The 17,158-nt window shown below is 36.3% G+C and overlaps 1 protein-coding gene across 1 annotated transcript in view; it reads right to left on the bottom strand.

Annotated features, from left to right (window-relative positions):
• Positions 1 to 2,757: 2,757 nt before the first annotated feature.
• METTL15 (methyltransferase 15, mitochondrial 12S rRNA N4-cytidine) overlaps positions 2,758 to 17,158 on the bottom strand; it is a 375,213-nt gene continuing 360,812 nt past the window's right edge. The window contains exons 11-14 of the transcript XR_014069234.1: positions 16,180 to 16,272; positions 12,173 to 12,241; positions 5,630 to 5,673; positions 2,758 to 3,351 (exon numbers count right to left, since the gene is read on the bottom strand). The gene's annotated coding sequence lies outside the window, so the exon portion shown is untranslated. The remainder of the gene's footprint in view (positions 3,352 to 5,629; positions 5,674 to 12,172; positions 12,242 to 16,179; positions 16,273 to 17,158) is intronic.

Below are 17,158 nucleotides of genomic sequence, written 5' to 3'. Positions count from 1 at the left end.
ACCACAAGAGGCACTGAACAGCCAAAGCAATCTTGAGAACAAAACTAGAGGCATCACATTTCCTTCAAACTATATTACAAAGCTAAAGAAATCAAAACAGTATAATACTGTAACAGAATAGAGAGCTCAGAAATAAACCCATGATGTATTATAAATTAATTTATGGAAAAAGAGCCAAGTAATATGAAATAGAGATAGGATAGTTCAGATGGTAAAGAATCTGCCTGCAATGCAGAAGACCAGGGTTCAATCCCTGGGTCAAGAAGATCCCCTGGAGAAGGGAATGACAACCCACTCCAGTATTCTTGCCTGGGAAATCCCATGGACAGAGAAGCCTGGTGGGCTACAGTCTAAGGGGTCACAAAGAGTCAGACACAACTGAGTGACTAAGCACGTAAGCATGTGAGTCTCTTTAATAAATGGTGTTGGGAAAACTGGACAGTCATGCTAAAGAATAAAACTGGATCTTTGCCTTACAACACACATAACAATCAACTCAAAAGGAATTAAAGAGTCAAATTTAAGACTTAAAACTGTAAAGTTCCTTGAAGAAAACAGTAGTAAGCTCCTTGACATTGGTCTCAACAATGCTATTTTTATGTTCAACTCCAAAAAGTAAAGGTAACAAAAGCTAAAATAAACAAGTGTAACTACAGTGAACCAACATGTGAATTCTTGCATAATTTTCATTTGACTCTTAAGACTCAGTCTAACACCAGAAAAAGAATTCTTTGTGGCCCAAGGAGAATGTGGTTTGAGACTTGTATTATAAGTCTCTAAATAGCCCTCAACCATCTTTTTTACTAACTCTCAAGTACTTACCTCAAAGACAATCCAACCATAGCTTGGATGGACATAGAAACACTTCTAGAACTCTTCTTTTCGGCATGCTGTTAAACATTGCCTGAAAATACAGTTTGCTCTGGTGCAGCTTCCCACAGGCAAAGTAAAGGAATCGTGGACAGGTAGTTCGCATAGCTCAAATACTGCCACACCTTAATAGGGGGAAAAAATTGTTTGCTACAAAATTTAAAGGTACGCAGCCAAACTTTTTCAATAGATGAGAAAATGTTTTGCTTCAACAGAGATAAACATCTTTAAGGCAACATCTACAATAAAATGTTAAATTAAGTGGGCCAGGCAAATAACTACAGAATGGCATACAATTTGCAAGGAATAAAAGATATTGTGTAATGTCAAATGGCAATGCAAGAAAGATTAGGTATTTATTGGAGCATGAGAAAACCTTGAATTATGAATATATAAGAGAGTAAGGTCAAGGCAATAAACAATTACACTCAAGTAGCCACATCATGCTAAGGAACAACTGAAAAACTATAGATGCAATTTATTCCCCTTAAGTTTGCCACTGAAATCTGTAACATTTAAAAGAAACACTTTTGAAACCATTTTTCTAGACCAGGAGTAGGAAAACCACAGTCCATGGTTTACTTTGCAGGGCCTGCAAGCTGAAAAGGATTTTTATATTTTTAAGGATTTGTTGAGAAGGAAAAGATAGAAAAGGAAGAGGAGAAGAAAGAAAAGAGACAGAGACCACTATATGGCTTACAAATTAGAAGGTGTTTAGTACCCAACCCTTCCGTAAAAGAAGTTTGCTGATATCTATTCAAAATCATGCGGAACTGGCATGTTTCTGCTTTGGCAAAGTATAACATGAAAACCCCAGAAGACTAATACAGTTGTATAGTATCTCTTGCACAAAAGATAGGGTAACAACCTACAGCGAACTAACTTGTTTACTTGTTTACTATGGTTTATGGCTGCTTTTGAGCTATAACAGCAGAGTTGAGTAGTTTTAACGAGACATTATGGCCTGCAAAGGTTAAATAATTAATTATTTGATAACTTAAAGTTTGCCAACTCTTTAACATTGAACAGTGAGAAGACTCTTACCACTTACTATGTAATGAATGACCTCTGACTCCTCAGAACTGAGGGACACAAAAGCTTTTTCCAAAAGTCTTTTAAACCATGATGGCTACATTTCCTTTCATGGTTTTGCTCTTCTAGCTTCTCGTGCACTGTGCTCCATCTTGTTACTCTTTCTTTGCTACTGAAAATACAAATAGTTGTAAAGGCGTAAACCCTGTTAACCCAGACATCAGGCCTGTTGATCACATGGTTGGTAAAATTCAATCAGACTTAGGTATTTCTACCTCAGACAATAACTGACTAAGATTTTTTAGTTAAAACATTATATGAATAAGACTTAAGTTGAATAATTCCACTATAGATAAGTTGGTGTAAGCATATTGAGAAAGATACTATAAGAAATAACTAACTTTTCTACAAGGGTTTTGTTAAGGACATTGTCACTTAGATTGTATCAGGGCTTCCCTGGTGGCTCAGTGGTAAAGAATCCGCCTGCCTATGCACGAGACACAGGTTTGATCTCTGATCTGGAAAGATCCCACGTGCTGCAGAGCAATTAAGCCTGTGCACAAGGACTGAGCCTATGCTCTAGACCTCAGGAGCTGCAACTACTGAAGCCCATGCTCAGAAACAAGGGCAGACACCTCAGAGAGAAGTCTATGCACAGCAACTAGAGTGTAGCCCCTCACTCTCAAACACTCGAGAAAAGTCCGGGCATCAGCGAACACCCAGCACAGCAAAACACAAAGAAAATAAATAAAGCTATACTAAAAAGTCATAAACATATTAACTATATTATTACATTATGGAATATCTCCTTTAAGGGAGTTGTATGAGGATGCTTGAGAAAATGTCTCAGAATTTGGCAACTGGCATGATTTTATTGTGAGGACAAAGTATGTACAGTAACGGGTTGTTCCCTTGATCAATTTGTTCCCTCTCAGCTCTAAATTCACCCTTCATCACCTGCTTTGCAAAAATGGATATGGGCCCTTTAAACATGTTTCCTTTGCCAACTGGCACACTGTTAAGCTTTGTCAACAGTTGGCATCGGAGGGACACCACAGGGGGATGGGTTTTGCTCTCAAGTTCTTGCGTGTTCTCTCAGCAGGCTCCTGGAGAAGGGCGTGTAGATTCCTTAGTGCCCAGTAACTATAGCAAAACTCTTGTCACTAACTGTGTAAAGTCCTTTTTAATATTGCTCAGCGTCTTCTTCACCAGACTCCTCAGCACGTACAACTTCTCCAGTGTGTGCCAGCCAGAGGACCCACTGGCCAGTAGCTTCTCCCTGTATCCCTCTCAAGCTGTGGGGGTGAGATACCTTCCCATGTACAGCTTTCCTGGAGCTCTGGAGAATAGATTTTTCTGTCAATTTCCAAAGGGCATATTGTCAGCAGCACATTGACCATCCATAGAGCCACAGTAGCCCTCTCCACAAGGACTAGATCTCAGTCCTGCCTGGGATAAAGAAGGAGGTATCTTCCTTAGGTTCTCTATGTCAGCCCTAAGGGTAGTGTCTACTCCCTATATCTGCTATTCCCGTATTCTTTAGGTATTCTCTTTTATTCATACAACCCAATGCCTTTTTACTCCAACTTCTAGGCAGAATTAATAATTCTTTGTATTAAACTTTCTCTATTAAAATGACTCTGTGCTTTCTCTCTTCACTGGACTCAACTAATACACTAATTGTTTCTCTTACTTATTTGGGTACTGGAAAATTCAGAGTTAAAATACCTATGCACATGTATGTGTATCCAATTACATATATTCACATACACACTCATATAATGTATGACTTAATATATTAAAATATTTTCTCTTATATCTGGTAATATGGGCTTTCCAGGTAGTGCTAGTGGTAAAGAACCCGCCTGTCAATGCAGGAGACTTAGGTGACGCGGGTTAGATCCCTGGGTCGGGAAAATCCCCTAGAGGAGAGAATGGCAACCCACTCCTGTATTCTTGTCGTCAGAGTCCCATGGATAGAGCAGCCTGGTGGGCTACAGTCCAAGGGGCTGCAAAGAGTTGGACATGACTGAAGTGACTTAGCATGCATACATGCATCTTGCATTATATTCTACACTCTGTAGAGAAACAAATTAATTGAATACTATTCATGTACTCCCTATGATACAGTACATGATGCAAGTATTAAATTACTAAACAAACAAATATACCAGAGAAGCTGTGCTAAATATAATTAATTATAAACATATTAGTATATGCTTGGTTTTGACCACCAATCCCTGAAAAGTTGATAATCCAATGATGATTCTTTGAGGATTTTAGTCCTACCTCTAGGGTTGATGCATTGCACAGTTGGCTCTTGTGCCTTGAAATCTGGATTCATTAGAGTCTTCTGACTCACTGCCGTGGCTCTTTCTAACACTGAGCTCACATATGCTCTTACCACCCGCTTTGTACTAGTGGCACCTGCTATGGCTGCCTTGACTACAGCCTTCTCATCTGCGTGAGCAGTTCTGTTTCCTGCAGGAAACCCTGCCACTTAGACAGGAAAAGGAATGGATTTCTCTAAGAATGCTGAGAGAAAAACCATCAGCAACAAATAAAGTAAACATTCTTCTTTGGTATTTCTTGCTTCTCCTTTTGATATACTCCTAGGCTACAAGAAAGAAGCCATCTCTCAAAGCTTTAACTGTTTTGCTGATGTCACTTTAGGAAAGGAAGTGCCAAGAAATCTTTTAAGATCACTGAATTCAGCAGTAGTATAGTTGGAAGATCTAAACCTTGTGCCTGAGAGAAGACATCAGGAGAGTGGGGGAGTCCTGAATATGTCTATGTCTACCTCTAAGTCATCAATTAAAACTAAATGCTAGCTTATGACCAAGAATATGAATATGAATCTCAGCATTTTAAATATATAAAGTTGGAAACTATATGTTCTACACTAAACAATTATTAGAGTAAGTCATGGTTCCTCCCCATAATACACAAGCATGCCATTGTTAAAACTGAGGTCACAGAAGATTATTGAATGACATTAAGAAATGATTCCCTATATTATTACATTTAAATAAAAGCTGTTATGAGGCAGTGAATGTAAATTTTATTTTTAAGCATATGTATACCTAAAGACACCCACATGTACCCAGACACCCTTGTAACAGGTAAATAAAAACATGTGGATGGTTGTTTTCTCAGTGTTATAGAATGATGAGTGACTTGTACTACCTTACTTGTGCTTTTCCGAAACCTTAAAATTCTCTGTAATAAAGCTGAATTCTTTACATAGTTAGAAAAAAACACACATTTTTGAAAAGGCACAGAAATGATTGAAATAGCCAAAATTTCAAATTCAGGGAATACCTATAATCCCAGATATAGTTATGGAACAGAAACATTTCATTGTTTGGTTTTCTTGGTATTTATTTTAAAAAATACTTTCTGATCAAGATTAATTGCTGATCTCATCAAAACAGGGAGCAAAAAGTAATCTCTAGAATCAAGACTTTTAATCAGTTGGCTTCAGTGAATCAGTTATTCAACAAGATAAACCTCTGAGAGTGTAGTCAGCATGGAGATGCTTTTAACCAATAGATGCATGGATAGATTAGATATATAGTTGATAGAATATAGAAGAGATACATAGCTGATAGAATATAGATGAGATATATAGATAGATAGGTATAACTGGATGATAGATGGATAATGTCCAACAATATATTTGTCACAAATTTAAAGAAAAGGAAATCAATGTTTTTAAAAGACTCACCTCCTCCATGCAGACAGTGTTGCATTTGCCTAACCGGAGATTTTCTTCACATGTGAAAGTGAGATAAAAGCAGCCAATCTTAATTGAGTACCTATTATGAAATGCTAGATATTCAGCAAAACATTTTAATGATAGTTAACATGTTATTATATATTATATAATGCTAGATATTCAGCAAAACATTTTAATGATAGTTAACATGTTATTATATATTATATATTATTATAAAATGATAATATATCACAAAACAATATACACTATGTAATAATAATTTACTGACAATAATAAAAATAAAAATATTGCTACTATGACTACTGCTACTATTTTTTAAGTGTTTATAATATGCCAGGCATTTTGAAAAGCACTTAATCAACACCATTGTATTCTATTCATTGTAGTGCTTTCAACTTTCCCATGAGGTAGACATCGCTATTTTCAGAACAGGAAACGAAGATCAGAGAAATTGTCTTGCTGAAAATTACAAGTAACTGTAGTATTTACACGAAGATATTTTTACAAACAGTTCATATAACTCAGTATTAGAAAACAAACAATCCAACCAAAAATGCATAGACCTAAATAGACATTTCTCCAAAGATGACATACAGATGGTCAATAGGCACATGAAAAGATGCTCAACATCATTAATTCTTAGAGAAATGCAAATCAAAACTCTAGTGAGAAATCACCTCATACCAGTCAGAATGGTCATCTTCAAAAAGTTTACAAACGATAAATGCTGGAGAGGAGGGAACCCTCCTATACTGTGGGTGGGATAGTAAACTGGTGCAGCCACTATGGAGAACAGCCTAGAGGTTTCTTAAAAAAACTAAAAATAGAGTTACCATATATCCAGCAATCCCACTTATTGGCAAACATCAGGAAAAAGCTCTAGTTTAAAAAGATACTTGCATCCCAGTGTTCATAGCTGTAGCAGCACTATTTACAATAGCCAAGATATGCAGCAACTTTAGGGTCCATCAACAGATGAATGGATAAAGAAGATATGGGATATATATACAATAAAATATTACTCAGCCTTTAAAAAAGAGGAATGAAATGAAACCATTTGCAGCAACACGCATGAGCCAAAAGATGATCATAGACGGAAAGTAAGTCAGAGGACCACAAATATAGTACAATATCACTTATATGTGGAACCTAAAAAGAGATACAAATGAACTTATTTACAAAACAGAAAGATTTTTACAGACATAGAAAACAAACTTATGGTTTCCAAAGGAGAGAGGGTTGGGGAAGGGATAAATTAAGAACTTGTGATTAATAGATACATACTACTGTGTATAAAAATAGATAAACAATAGGTCCTACTGCATAGCACAAGGAACTATATTCAATATCTTACAATAACCTATAATGGAAAAGAATCTGAAAAAGCATATCTATATTATAGATATAAATAACTGAACTACTTTACTGTATACCTGAAACTAACACAACTATGTAAGTCAACTATACTTCAAGAAAAAAAAAAAAAAAAAAGAGGTACTCTTGATTCCAAGTTCTGTTCTCTTTCCACTGTCCTAAGCTGCTGATTTTCACATGGTTCAGTGCTTTGGGCTAGCCTAGAAGATACTGAAACTAGTCACTTGGGTTTCTTAAGCCCAGGGATGTAAGGATCATCAGCAGACACGAGTTATCAAGGATTCTATCAACATTGAGTGAACTAACAAGAGAATGAGACAAAGGGAAAATGGAATGGAAAATAGAATCAGATTCTACTCTTATTTTCTAGGTCCATGGAGGCTAGGGAGGGGAAGTGTTTTTTGTAATTATTTTGGACCCTAGCACTGATAGCATAGCATTATGTGGACATAAATTACTTTCTGAAGTCAGAAGTCTCTTGAAGAGATAGCTGTAGATAACTCTATGCAAAGCAGTGACCAGCATAAACATTATTGTCAAATGAAAACTCTGAATGCAGTTAGAATTCACAAATTTCAGTGGCTAATTTTCTTTTTAATATCCACGTAAAACAACAAATCACTAGATTAACAACTAGAAAACTAGAATTCTAGGGCATTTCTATATATTGCTGCAACTTTCTTGGTCTTCATATTCTTTCTCCATCAAGTGGTAGTATGTAGACTTTATAGACTTTTTACAAAATGCCAATGACATAGTAAGTTTGGAAACAATTTAGACAGCACTAAAGACTGTTGAATGTGTCATGGAATATGTGTCAATATGAAAGACACTTCTTATTATCAATTTCTTCAATAGAGGTCAACTTTTCAAATAACTTTTATTTGAGTTTTTCTTTTCTTATTACAAAAGTAATATACCTTCATGGCTCAAAGTGTCAAAGTTACAGGAAAACTAATTAAAAGTCCTCTATGTAATGATGGGTTGGAGATGCCTAATACCAGTTTGTGAAAGTCAATTGTTTGTGTCCCTTCCAAATTATATGTTCAGTGATACTGTGTTGGTAGCCTGAAATCAATCATGATAAGATTATTTACACCATGGAAATTGGCAAATATTACAAAGCTGGGCTTTCTTTTCTGACCAGTTGTTAAGCATTTATTAATGAACCACTGTCCACAATCTTTGGACTTAATCAGTTTGGTGAATCTTAAATCAGATTGCTATCCTTGTATTAAGTCAAAAATTGAAGAGATTCAAAAGAAGAACCAGACAGTCTGCCTTTAGCATGTCAACCTCCAACAGAGTATAAACAGGATCTGTACAAGCAATGAAAAAACATGCTTTATGAGCCCTAAAGACCTGCATTGGCTTGGTCCTTTGCATTCACTGGGCATGTGAATGAGTCATACAACTCATGTGATCTTTCTTTCGTCCTCCTCTCATTCTTTCTTTCTCTCTCTCTTCTTTCTTTCTTTCCCTTCTTTCCTTCCTTTCTCCCTCCTTCTCTTCCTTCTTCCTTCCTTCCTTCCTCCTTTCTTTTTTGAATTCTAACCACTAAATGCCAATGCTTACAGATTTTCAGATCCTTTGCTTGTACCCAAGTTGTGTCACTAGTGTTTTATTCTTAATGAGAGCATTTCAGATCTTTGCATTGATGGTCAAGAAGTAGGGTTATTAGCCTTCCCTTAGACATCTGATTTCCCTGCTCAGGATCCAAACTACGTATAGTTCCAAGACACTATTTTGGTAGCAAATAGGTTCTGGAACGCCAACCCCACTTGCCTTTTATCCTTGTATTTTATGTAACTATTCTCATAGCTGTCACCACCCTAGAACATAAGGAAATAATTTTCTAGGGATTTCAGTAGTTCAGCAAAGGAAACATAAGACTTATTTTCTCTATACTTAACGTTGTTTAGTCCATATACACAAAACTTTAAAATGACATTTTGTCCACCAGAGGGCACTCATATTGTTCCAAGTATAGCTAAGAATTATGACGATTTGAAGATAAATCTGAGACAGAGAAATGAAAGAACCCCCCAAGACTATTCAAGTCTTAACTAAATACCAAACAGAAGAATAAAACCAAATTTTCTTTATTCCATTTTATTTTCTCTCTCCCTACCCTGTTACCTCCCACTACACACACAAAAATTCTTAAGTATATTCGTTAATTCACAAAAGAGAAAAAAGGGTTGGGACTGGGGTGAAATTCTGCGTTCCATACTTTCAAAGTGCCAGCTTTGCAGGAGAATATATTTTTTTTAAAAATGTGGGAGTGTTGGAAGTGTGGAAGAATATCAAGAAATTGTTTTTCGTAAAGTTACATCTTTGGTGTTTTAAGATGATATGTCTCAAGTTGTTTTCTACCATGAAGCTGATGAACTGCATGCTTCAGATGACAGGGCTCCAGCCCTTGTCTTGGAACTTTGCACTTCTCAGGCACTAGAAAAATCAGAGGCTGCCACAAGATTGCGGTCTAGCATGTTGACAGCCTCAACCACAAGTTATTCCAACTTCTCACAAAAGCAAAATAAACTTGTGATTTCTGAGACATGTTGTGTAGCTCATTAGTGGTTTCAACTAAGTGCTGTTTATTGATCCTAAAATCTCTCTCACCTCAACGCAAGTAGACTTTCACCTATGTCTCCATCTTTTCCAAACACTCCAGCATTATGAACTCAGCAGTTAGATCCTAGTAATTGCTAAATTTAAGCCGCTAGATCTGAGGTAAAGATTCTACCTCATTCCAGCTATATTACCGTGTCAAACATTTGCTTCATCCATTCTGTTTCTCTACAGGGACATTTTTATTCACACCTTTCAAAATTAGGCCTCTCAAAAGACCCATCAAATCATCTCTGCCTCGGAATTGCTCAGATATGAAGTCTGAATTTCTTCTCTATTTTAAAAAGTATTTAGTTAAACCAGTTCAGAATGATCTGAAATCGAGCTATTTAGTATCTATGTAGTGCAAACACACATACCAGAAGGAAGAAATAATGAGACAATTTAAGTTTTGTGTCCATTTAGAAAATTGATGTCAAAGCAATTATCAGAGAATTGCTAATGAACATTTATGAGCTTGAACTTTATAGCCTGGCCCAAAGTTGCCAGGTACTTTAAATCTTTGAAAACAATTGCCCTTTAGCACTGCCAAGACCAAAAGCTAAATTGGCCCACCCTCCCCAGTTTACATCTGGGTTCAGTTTGCTCTCAGTTAAAAGAGCTTAACCCATAGTGCTGACTTGGTCTCTGTTCAGATGGGAAAGCAGCTATGTTATATGAAAGGAGCAGAAATAGGTGAGTATCTTTTTATATCCTCCCTTGAGGGGAAAACAGTGTTTTATTAAGTTTGGATAGTCATTATATAATTGCCTGGTATTAGGGAATCAGCTGGTTTGTTTCTGGATAGTGTCTATTTGGTTTAGATAGTTCTTTTTTGAAGTATGCAGTCTACTGGTCAGAAGCCTTCAAAAATAAAGTACATTATTACAAGGGTTTTAAACTGAGTAGGAGTAAGATGAAGAGAATTAACTCTCCAATACCTTAGATAGGAAGCAGAAAGAATTCCATTAATTCAGGTTTAACATGAGAAATATAGTAGATATAAAAGTTATTTTTAATATAGGTAGAGAATGGAAAATAGCAATAAGATTAAGGAAAATGTAAAAGGGCCATGATTTACATCGAGTTTTTTCTTTTTTCTTTTTTTTTTTTTACTAGTTATTTTCATGAATGTGACAGTTGGCAATTACTTTAAAAGTCTAAATTTTTCAGGGTAAATCAGCTTCAAGTTGGGAAAGATTTATTCCAGATGGGTATTGTAAGATGTGTTACAACTTTACTGACTATATTAAAAAAGCTGAATCAGTCTCTATTTATTAAATAATAGTAAGAAAACAGTACTGTATATATATACATCCATTACCTTTTTCTCCTTGGTAGTGATTTAGTCACTAAGTTGTGTCCAACTCTTGCGACCCCATGAACTGTAGCCTGCCAGGCTCCTCCATTTACGGGATTTTCCAGGCAAGAATACTGGAGTGGGTTGCCATTTCCTCCTCCAGGGGATCTTCCTGACTCAGAAATCAAACTCTAGTATCCTGCATTGCAGGTAGATTCTTTACTGAGCTACCAGGGAAGCCAATGACCTAATCAGTATCGATTCATTTTGTCACATCTCAGTTCAATTATCACTTCCCCAGGGAGACCTTCAAACACCTTGATTAGGTCAAATCCCCTCCTCCTTGCCTACTGCCCTCATCCCTATGATAAGGTTTAAAAGCATCATAATTCTATTCTTGTAGGAGTTACCAAACTTGAAACTTTACATTTGTGCATTTCTTTGGCAAATGTCTATAAGCTACCCAAGGACCAGACCTGGTTTAGTTCTCCACTGAGTCACCAGTCTCTAGTACAGTGCCAGTTAAGCAAGAGGGAGCCAGTGCTTATTTATTTATTGAATTATGAATGAATAACTAGGCAAGGCAACTATGAGATTAATGCCATATTACAAAGTAGTTAATAAACTCAGTAACAGAGGTGGGTGGGACCCAACCCCTTGTCTTACTTTCTTTTCCCAATGTATCTTATCTGAAAAACTATAGATCAAAGCATTATGACTCAAATCAATACAACAACAAGTATAAACTAACTAACCAAATTTGCTTTCATCAGGGTAGTAAAAATAAATCAAGTGACCATCAGCAATATTCTGGGTGAATGATTATTTGCAAAGTAAACATCATTAAGTCAAATAAAATGTCTCCTCAGAAAATTTATACTTATTTTTTTTTAAGAGAGTAGAACAGGATTGTATTTTATAAGTCTGCATCTGCTTAGTTGTAAAAAGCAGACACTTCCTAAAATAGGTAGATCAGTTAAGGACAGGGTTTTGATTTTCTTTGCTGTTCTTTATATGATAACATAAACACTTAGTTTTGATCTAGCAGACAAGAAAATTACAACCCAGAAAAGAGAACTGAATTGCATGAAGCTTATGTCAGGTCTCATATTAGTTTGCTAGTTTGCTTAGGCTGCTATAACTAATACTACAGATTCAGTGGCTTAAATAGAAATGTACTTCTCAACATTCTAGCAGCTAGAAGTCCATGATCAAGGTATCAACAGGACTTGTTTTTTCCAAACCTCTCTCCTTGGCTTGTAGATAACCTTCTTCTCCATGTTGTCTTCACAAGGTCCTTCCTCTGTGTGTGTCTGTGTCAAAGACAAAGCAAGAATCTTGAAAATAGTAAAAGTGACTCATACTGAGGAATCTCAATAAGATTAACAGCTAACTCATCAGAAGCTACGAAGACAGAAGGCAGCGGAATAACATATACAAACTGCTAAAAAGATTTTTTTTAATTATAAGGAAATGCTATGAGCAAGTCTATGTCAAAAAAATTAGATAACTTAGATGAAATGGGCAATTTTGTAGAAAGATACAAGATACTAAAATTCTCACCATAACTTTTGAAGTCCTTTATGTTTTTGTTCATACATGGTAGTATCATCCATCATCATACTCCCTTTAATTTATTATACCTCAATTAGTCTGATTCTTGTTCAGTTCCTGGCATCATGGTGTACACAAAGCTCTATTCCTTTAACTTGTTGATTGTTCCATTTTATCTTTGAGGACTCAGTTTAAACACTATTTCTGCAAGGATATTTTCTTGAAATCCTTATAAGTAATTACTCATTAAGATAATACTTTCTACTTTATCAAAGATAATTTCCTTCTCAATGCCTTTCCCTCAAATACCTGATAGGCTTCTAATCTAGTTTCCAATCAGTTCTACGTTCTAATAATCATGTCCTAAGTTCTTTCCTAGATAAAATTCTCAAGGCTGATTTGAGTCTTTATTTTTGAGCTCCCAGGGTAATATTTCTCAACTTAATAGTACATATCTTGAGACTTGACAAAATTAGAGACAGAGACTCGGGAAGCCCTCACACCCTTAATCTAGTCTCCACTCTAGAGTACTGTATAACTCAGACAATGTGACTCAAAGCCTCTTTAGTTCTCATTTATTATGGTTTGGGGTTTTGAGGCAGGATTTTTTAGAGGACCTAAATTTGAGATTCTCAATATTTCATTATTGTCTGACAACTGTCCAGCTATTCTGGATTTATCTTTATTTTTTGAAAGGAGGAAGTAAAATCCAATTTACATGATTATTCTGAGTCTTTTCAGCTACATCCCCAGACAGAGTTTTTCAACCACACCACTGTTGACATTTTAGATCAGATAATTACATATTGAAAGGGTCTATCCTACTCATTATTAGATGTTTAGTAGCATTCCTAACCTCTACTCACTACAATTCTGTAGCATCACCTTCATCTCTAGTTATAACAAATGAAAATGTCTCTAGACATTGCCAATGTCCCTGGGATGCAAAGTAATCCCCAGTTGAGAATTGAAACCACAGGCTCAATAGGCCCATCTTATGCTTTCAAATTATCACAGGCAATACATTTATCTTGTTCAAATTTATAGCATGGGCCTCCATTTTTCCAACCTTTGAGAGTTTCCTGACTGCCTAACACATTACTGAGAGGTCAAACACTGAGAGATCAATTGGACAAATATTTTAAATATTTGTTACAGATAGCACTACACTTCAAGTTAATGTGGAATCTTAATTGCAGAATTATTTTCTGTATGGTAATTCTAGATTCATAATAAACCTATACCAACATTTATATATTATATATATATATATACACACACACCAATATAAATTCATTTCTTACATGTAAAAATACAATTCTGATATTTGGTGGGTAGCCTTCTATGTGGGGTTTTAGAAACCCCAGCTTCTCTGTGTTGGTTCTGTCATTTTCAACACACAGCTTCAAGAATCACCGTGTTCATATGTTTTAAGTCATAAACAGAAAGAACATGGAGTATTATATAAAGGAAGATGTTATGAGCTAGACTGGGATATAAGGAAGTAAGTTTGAAGATTGCTCTCATTGTCTGCTGCTTTTACTCATCATTGTTATATCCTCTCTTTGTACCTTGTATTTTTTTCATCACAATTGTAATAAAGTAATTATTTTTTTTGTACCACAATTAGAGTTGACTCATTGGAAAAGACCTTAATGCTGGGTAGGATTGGGCGCAGGAGGAGAAGGGGACGACAGAGGATGAGATGGTTGGATGGCATCACTGACTCGATGGACATGGGTTTGGGTAGACTCAGGGTGTTGGTGATGGACAGAGAGGCCTGGCGTGCTGCAATTCATGGGGTCACAATGAGTTGGACACGACTGAGCAACTGAACTGAACCGAACCACAATTATATATATATATGTGTGTGTGTGTGTGTGTATATGTGTATGTATCACACTTATATGTATCACAATTATAACAGAGCAATCATTTGATCAGCTACTTGTTTATTATCCATCTTTCCTCAAGGGCAATACACTCCACAAAGACCAGAACTATATCCATCTTGTTTGATGCTGTATTCCTAAACTTAGCAAAGTTCTTGTCATTGAGTACTTTCTCAGTTAAGACTTGTTAAATGAATGACTAAAAGAATAAATAAATGGATTAATTAATATGATAGATATGGTACTTTATTTAGACATAGTTTAGTAAATCTTTACAATAGTGAATTATTCTTTGCCAAATGCATATCTAGACATCAGTCAACAAGAGATAATGTCTGGCTGCCCTAGCAGAACAGCAGAATATCCTAGTGAGGGAGGGTAAGGACGGGGATGGGGGCTTCTCTAGTGGCTCAGTGGTAAAGAATTTGCCTGCAATACAGGAGATGCAAGAGACACAGGTTCGATCGCTGAGTCAGGAACACCCCTGGACGATGTCTGGGAAATCCAATGGACATAGCAGCCTGGAAGGCTATAGTCCATAGGGTTGCAAAGAGTTGAACACCACTGAGTGACTAAGCACACACACACACACACACACACACACACACACACACACACACACACACACACGGACAGGGATGCAAGTAAGAAACAGAGTTCAGTATAGCAGCCAAGAGCTTTCTCTTCTAATTACATGGTCTCATGCTTACCCTGCTTAATTGGGTTATTTACAGCTGGCTCTGCTCTCTACCTACAGTAAGGAGAAAAAGGGCTCTGGAGATTCCAGGACCCAGATTTTACTGATCGTGTTAGTTCCTGAGTCTCTTGCTGCTTGTGATGGTAAATTGTATGTCAGCTTAACTGAGCCAAGATATGTGATCAAATATTATTCTGGATGTTTCTATGATACTCTTTTGAATGAAATTAACATTTAAATTGGTAGACTTTATGGAGGCAAAATTGCCCTCCATAATGTGGCTGGCCCCATCCAATCAGCTGAAGACTTAAATAGAACCAAAGACTGACCACACCTAAGCAAGAGGGGATTCTGTAGCACAGGGCCTTCAGATTTGAACTACTGCACTGGCTCTTCTTTGGCCCTCTAGTCTGCCAACCCACCCTTCACATATTGGACTTGCCAGCCTCCATAATCATGTGAGCCAATTCCATAAAATAAATTATATAATACCCTATTGGTTCTGCTTATGTAGTAAAGTTTAATACACCGCTCACGTACATGTACTGATTCCAGATGTCATTCTAAGTAACAGTATTGCCCTTATACTTTACATGACTACCTACTTTCAAAGAATTTGAATAGAGCTGCATTCATGTCTGGAATAAAAAGTGGTCTCTAAACCTGTAGGAACTAGATTCTACTTATCTAGTCCCAAATTGATTTATTTTACTTGGCTTTTAGCCCCTTGGGGGCAAATACTGTATTGTATTCATCTTTGTATTCCTAGCAGCTAGCCCATAATAGGAAATTTTTAAAAGTGTGCTGAATTAAATAAAAGAATGAATGAATGGCTTAATACTTACATGTTAAAATGTAAGTCTCATCACAAACTTTTCCTTTCATCTGGCTCAAAACAAGGAAAATTCTGGTGTGATCCCAAAACCATCACCTTTACCCACTTTCCCATATTTCTGATTACTTTCAGTATATTATGGTCATACAATATAACTAAGCTGTAGTTATATATTGAATGTGTCCCCTTAGGGACAAATGAAGGCAAACATACAGGGCCTGGGCTTTTTCTAACCTTCATGTAGAAGAACTTGGGGAGCCAAATTCAAAATACCTGAAGCAGTTTTTCAGCCTGGGTTGACCTGAGTTTAAGTTGCAACGTTGCTGCTCCTTAGTCATGTGGCCTTTCAATTCTTAGCTTCCTCTTCTGTAAAATGGGCATCATCATCATATCATCAATCACCATAATAGTAACAATAACGCTATATCATTATGCTGTGGGTGGATTAAATGAGATCAAGAATATAAAGCATTTATCAAAATGTCTGAACATAGGAAGAGTGCAACAAACTCTAAGCATTAGTAGCTACCATAGGTGTACCTTGTTTCATTGCACTTCACTTTACTGCCCATATACAGAGTTTTAGGTTGTTTTGATTGTTTGCTTGTTTTGATATCACTCAATCTATCAGCACCATTTTCCCAACAGCCCTTGTTTATTTTATGTTTCTATGTCACATTTTGGCAATTCTCAAGCTATTTCATGCTTTTTCTTATTATTATATTTGTTGTGGTGATTTCTGATTGATGAACATTGAAATTACTCTTTTAATGTGGGGAGAGGCACCAGGAACTGTGCCCACACAAGATGGTGACCTTGATAAATGTGTGCATTCTGCCTGCTCTACCAACCTGCTGTTCCCTCTTCTCTCTCCCTCTCCTCAGGTCTCCCTATTCCCTGAGATACAGCAACACTGAAATTAGTACAGTTAATGCCCCTACAATGGCCTATAAATGTTCAAATGAAAGTGATTCACATGTTTCTCACTTTAAATCAAAATTTAGAAATGATTAAACTTAGTGAGAAAGACATGTTGAAAGCTGAGATATTCTGAAAGCTAGGTCTCTTACACTACTTAGCCAAGTCATGAATGCCAAGGAAAAGATTTTTGAAGAAAATTAAAAGTGCTATTCCAGTGAATGATAAGAAACTGAAACAGCCTAACTGCTGATATGGAGTGGTCTGGATAGAAAATCAAACCAAATAAGACTTTATTTTATTTAAATAAAGTCTAATCCAGAAAAAGGCCCCA

Source organism: Giraffa tippelskirchi, chromosome 11 (assembly GCF_054371585.1).
Source record: "Giraffa tippelskirchi isolate mGirTip1 chromosome 11, T2T-mGirTip1v1.2.pri, whole genome shotgun sequence".
NCBI classification, from domain to species: domain Eukaryota; kingdom Metazoa; phylum Chordata; class Mammalia; order Artiodactyla; family Giraffidae; genus Giraffa; species Giraffa tippelskirchi.
The sequence above is the reverse complement of the archived record's forward strand: the minus strand, read 5'-3'. Positions and strand labels throughout refer to the sequence as shown.